Source organism: Chelonia mydas, chromosome 4 (assembly GCF_015237465.2).
Source record: "Chelonia mydas isolate rCheMyd1 chromosome 4, rCheMyd1.pri.v2, whole genome shotgun sequence".
NCBI lineage: Eukaryota > Metazoa > Chordata > Testudines > Cheloniidae > Chelonia > Chelonia mydas.
In genome coordinates, this window is record NC_057852.1 from 32,470,910 (window position 1) to 32,476,909 (window position 6,000).

General features: G+C 39.8%; 1 long non-coding RNA gene across 1 annotated transcript in view; it reads left to right on the plus strand.

Moving 5' to 3' along the window:
- LOC122465462 overlaps positions 1-3,466 on the plus strand; it is a 102,375-nt gene extending 98,909 nt beyond the window's left edge. Inside the window, exon 6 of the long non-coding RNA XR_006290350.1 lies at positions 2,653-3,466. This is a non-coding gene — a long non-coding RNA (uncharacterized LOC122465462). The remainder of the gene's footprint in view (positions 1-2,652) is intronic.
- The last annotated feature ends 2,534 nt before the right edge of the window (positions 3,467-6,000 follow it).

Sequence of the window (6,000 nt, forward strand, 5' to 3'; positions counted from 1 at the left end):
TAATGGTGTACCACTTTCTTTTATTTCCTGGGGGCACCATTTCTTAAGGCGACTGGCAGCTTTAAAAAAAATCATCAGGCCTTTTATTAAAACATGGCTGGAAATCTACATCTATAGTAACTGCTCCCATGTGCAATACAATCACACACACACGCAGAAGTGATCACACAAGAAGCACTAGCTTGTCATCCCGGGAACTTAGGGATAGACTGAGATCAGGAGCATAATGTGCCTTTTTTCAGATCTCTAGCTACACCTGAGCTGGAGAGCACACAAGGGCATAATCCTGCTCGCTAATGCCTACAGGATAGGACTGAGAGTCAGTGTTGTATAAAAGAGTGGAGGGAGTCCTAGAGACTCTCCTGTATAATCATTAAACAGGCATAATAAGTATGATTTTGTTAGATTGTTCAGAACACTGAACATATGTGTAGCAGAATAACCATCCATTGTAGCAGGGAAATAGAATCTTGGGATAGCTCCTGGCAATTTAATTTGCTTTTTGTCTTTCAGTATCTGTTCTGATGCTTTTTAGGCAGGATTGATATTAAGTCCCATTATACAGCTTTTTTTTCCTAGAGGCAGATTTCTCATGAAAATTTGAGTCACTCCTTTTTTCTTTTAAAATGTGTTCAAAGCATAAAATCCTTGGGTGTTTTCATCCAAAACCTTACACTTTTTACTATTGTCCAAGAACTGCAAGCTAATACAAGGTAGTTACTTTATTAGCCTTTTGATAGTCCTTAGGGAAGAAGTAACTGCTGTGTTTCAAGGTTAGATGAATGTTGAAATTATCAGCTTGGTAGCTCTGGTTGTTCAAATTTGAGAAGAATAAAATGGATGTTTCTATAAACTCAGAAGAATGTTGGTAAACACCTTGGGCTAAATTCTGCTCTCATTTACACCAGTGAAAATCCAGAATAATTATTGTAGTCAGGACAGTCAAAAGGGATGGCAGAAAAGTCAGTCTTGATAACAGCCCTCCTGAATTCATGTGCTCCATACTTTATCTTGTTACAATCTTGCAACACCCTTCACAATGCTTTATTATGTTCACTATTTCAAAAGGCTGAGGGGCAGAAGTATGGACACAGATTCAGTGCTGGTACCAGCACAGGGACTGAGGGGAAGTGACTTATGCCTCCTCTATTCAGGGTTTGCTGAAGACCAGGGCAGCCTTAAGAATAGGGTGAAGAAACTCTACAGAATCTGGCCTCTTTTCATACTAAATAGACTAATCATAGCCTGAATTCATCAGAGCTTCTCTTGTGTTTACAGAAATTTTTCTTTCCGGCATGGTGGCATTGACATTTTGTACAGACTTTGATTAGAGTAGAGCATGCACTGTTCCCTCTAACTTTATGAATTCCTCTATGAATTAGATTGTACATAGATTAAAAATCCTGATTGGTCTACATGTTAAAATCAGGAAGAGTACTTAAAACATCTGATACCTTTAGAAGAAAGCTACAGTGTATTGGAGTGTTGCTGTCATTTTATCACTGCATTAGTTTCATGGAAGATTAGGAAGAGACCTCAGGAAGTCATCTAGTCTAACTCCAACTAAATCATCCCAGCCAGGGCTTTGTCAAGCCGGTCCATAAAAAACCTCTAAGGAAGGAGAGTCCATCACCTCTCTAGGTAACCAATTCCAGTGCTTCACCACCCTCCTCGTGAAATAGTGTTTCCTAATATCCAACCTAGACCTCCCCCACTACAACTTGAGACCGTAGAGGAAAGTGCATATTACCACTTTTGCTTTGTTAGTTTGTGTGTGTTAAATGACTATTTTAAGGAAGGCAGACTTATCTAAATGCTTGAATAGATACACATTTTTATTGGAGGAAATGCTTGTGTAAATGGCCCGCTGACCTGTAGAGTAAGGAGAAAAGTTATTTGCACTTGTCCTTTATGAATATGAGGAGCCCCCCTGCTTCTGACTAAAGAGGACATGGATTAAAGGACGTTCCTGGATCCTTTCCTTGGTGAATTGTCTCCAGATCTAGTAATGGCTGGTGCTAGCTGCCACTCTCTTGTTTCTGTTTGGCAATAGTTGAAGGACTGAAGCTTAATTTAGCAAAGAAGGAATTAACCCCATTTAGTTGAATACATGCTTTTCTATTTCCTATCCACCCAATGCTCATGTTGGGCTGGAATTGAAGAGTTAAGAGTGGCGCTCAACACTACTTGGAGTAACCAGTAGCCAAACAGTAGCCAAACTGACTCCTACAAGAGAACTTACCTTACAAGAACTTCATCTGAAATATGAGAGTAGGGTAGAGATTTTTGGTCAGATTATAAAAAGAAATGAACAAGGAGCTATAAGGTGGCAATGCAAAGCTGCTGAGATTTGGTCAGCTTCAATAAGAGTGCTGACCATCTGAGGCAGTACCAGATGAGGTCTCAGGGGAAGAGAGGAGAGCTTTTTTCCCCCAAGGTAGGTAAACTAAACACCTACTATCATTCTAATGGGAATTGTTCTTGACTAAGAACTTCAGGCTTAGGTGCTAAAATAGTTTATATGAATCCTGTTTTAAAACTGTGGTATTTATTTGTTTTCAGTATTCTTGAATACTAATTTTGTGCTTTTGAACACAAAATAATTGTGTTGATAATCAAAGTGACTGACAGGTACTCTGCCTTTTGATATAGGTGAGAGCAGGAAAGAGAAGACCTCCTTCCACCACAGTTCAGTCTGGAAGCAGAATCAGGAAGAAAGCAAGGAGGTGGCACTGGAAGAAAGAGACCGAATAAATGTACTTGAGCTACCACCAAGGATCATCTCTTGAAGACAGTGCAGGTACTATCACTGTAGAAGACAAAAGAAGTCAATTTTGCAAGCTTTGCTTTGCACCTAGCAGAAATTAAAGTCCCTGTTGTCAATCTATCTCCCAACTGCCTTTGTACTCCAGACAGGATGAACCCTGTTCCCACCCTACACCTGGTGTGGAGTACATCCTCCAAATGAGGAGCAGAGCCAAGGTTCCACCCAGTCTGTGCCTTACGTGTGAGGTGAGACATAGGTTCCTCTCCTCTCCACCCTTAGACAATATGCGTACCTGGTGCTGGGGCATAAGGACACCTTGCACCCCAGGCATTATCTGGTTTTAACTGAAGTTCTCATGTTCCACTGTATTCTGCTTTGTGTAAAATTATAGCAGGTTGCACATTTTAAGCTCAGACATAACTGGGCTTCATTTTTATTTTTTTATCTGAAACCCTTTGTGTACTCAGTTAAGGTCACTTGGATTTCTAGCTCCCTATTGCCCACTTGAATCAAGTACTTTGGTATCAAAGTGACCTTAATTTCAGCCACAAATAGATGCAGGCTCAAAACTGCAATTGCACTTATTTGTGATTTGCAATTTACTGGTAGAGACTAGCTTTACAAAATCTGGCTTTTCATTTACAAGCAAATGATAGGCATTTATTCAAAGAGTTGAATTGATCCTGATAGCTTTTTAGTGTCCTGGGGAAAAAAAATATTTTCCCCTTTCATAATGGGTGTTCTCATGTTTTTATACCTAATCTCTCTCTAGCAACAAAGTATAAATTGTTTTGAAATAGGTTTTAAAATTTACAATGCTGCGACTACAAAGAAAGGCGTGCTGCCCATTCTTTCCTTAACAGCACAGTTCTTGTGCCTCTATCCTGAAAATAATCTTCAAAATCTTTGAAGCAATATGTTGCAATATTATAATGCATAACCACTGACCCACAGACAGCATGGTTTTCAGGTTACTGCATACATAAATGCAACAAAAATTATTAGAGGGCTGGAGCACATGACTTATGAGAAGAGGCTGAGGGAACTGGGATTATTTAGTCAGCAGAAGAGAAGAATAGGAGGGGGGGATTTGATAGCTGCTTTCAACTACCTAAAAGGGGGTTCCAAAGAGGATGGATCTAGGATGTTCTCAGTGGTAGCAGATGACAGAACAAGGAGTAATGGTCTCAAGTTGCAGTGGGGAAGGTTTAGGTTGGATGTTAGGAAAATCTTTTTCACTAGGAGGGTGGTGAAGCACTGGAATGCGTTACCTAGGGAGGTGGTGGAATCTCCTTCCTTAGAGGTTTTTAAGGTCAGAATTGACAAAGCCCTGGCTGGGATGATTTAGTTGGGGATTGGTCCTGCTTTGAGCAGGGGGTTGGACTAGATGACCTCCTCAGGTCCCTTCCAACCCAGATACTCTATGATAACAGAAAAGTCTCAAACTTATGCTCAAATGACAGAGATCTGAACTGAGCTAAAGGAAAATCTCACTCTCCACAAGAGCAGGATTTTTATACATCTTTTGGCCAGCCACTAGAGGGTGGGACAACCACAAAATGATAACCATTTGAGCAGGTCCATCCAATAGACAGAGGAGAGAAGGCAGAATATTACAATATCATATTTATCTGGTCAGCCATGGTTATGCTCTTGATCGGGGGTGGAAGGGGAATAATGTGTGAATGTAAAACAAACAAACTAGTGAGTGGTCTAAACAATACAAACATATTGCAGACAGCCAGAAATACAAGATTGAAAAATGAACTCAAGCTGACATGAAAAGAAAATTGGCTCCCAGATGATCTGCAGGCATAATCCTTTCTGACTGAAGAGCGCAAGTTCAGTTCTTCCACTGATTCATCAGAAATTTTATCCTGGAAGGAGATGTAACACACATTTTTCTCCCTAAAACAGGATAAAAATGTTAGGATAGCTTTAGCAGTTCACTTCCTCAAGCCACCACCACCACCTGAATGGAGAATTGAGAAAACTGACCTGAAAGCTGGCACCACCTATGTTGGTAATAACAAAAGACATGAAGACCATTAACTGTCTTCCTTTTTCAAACCAGAAGGGAGCCCCTTTTGTGTTACTGGAACAAAGAATATAGTGATACCATTGTCATGCAGTCTGGAGTGACTCACGACCATGAGTGCCAAATTTAGGACAGACTGTCAAAAAACCAGGGCAGAAACCCTAAATGGGTTATATGTTCTATAATTAGATTTCACCAACCCACTAATAAGTATTAAATCCTAAAGCACTCTGTCTTACCATGGAGTTAATGACAAGCTGGACTAAATAAATAAATGGTCACTTACACCAAAAAAATTACAATACTCAACTTACTTCTAAAGGACCAGTCACTTACCACAGGTCAACTGTACTCACATCAAACCAAACAACACCTGGAATAAATCTTTAGTCAGTTTAACTATAAAAATAAATGTTGTTTACAAAGTTAAAACAGGAAACACAAAAGAGTTAGAGATTTATAAAAGGTAATATAATCTACTATACATCCTTTAAGGCCGACCTGTGCCAAGCAGCATGGGAATCTCTTGCTTATGTTTAGGCACCTTTGCCCCTCAGAGTCCAGACAGTATAAAGGTCCCAGTTTCTCCTTGCAGGGATTTTTATCCCCTTCAGCCCAGAATCCAAGATGAAGGGATGAGTTCATGCACAAGTCTCCCCTTCCTTGAGGAGTCTATAAGGTCCCTGTCCTTTGATGCTACATAATGCCTCTTTTGCAGGATGAGCACTTTCACCAAACAGGGAAAGAAGAATTAATTGAGGTAATCACACAATTAGAGGTTTACAATGCAAACATTCAATATAACTTTATACAATGGGATACAGATAGTATAAGCAGGATTAATACATGAAGCATCGAACAAGCATTCTTAGTCTAAATACATTGTTATAATACTAATATCTATTTTAACTATACAAACTCCACAGGTAAGCCAGACTAGTTTCCAGCTATGCATTTGTCAGTATTCTGTGAGACTCTGGGCCATTGGCATGAGCTGACACCTAGCCTGCCAGCATCACAACCATCATTGGTCATTTTCTTTAAGTTTGCAGTACCTAACTACAACTGGGAAATGAGTAACTGCAGTTGCAGCTGGTGTTCATGATCAAATGAATTCTGAGAAGTGTCACATACTTCATCCTTTTGGATAATGACCCAATTATTTTTTCCATAGTAGATACCTAATTAAAGTCAC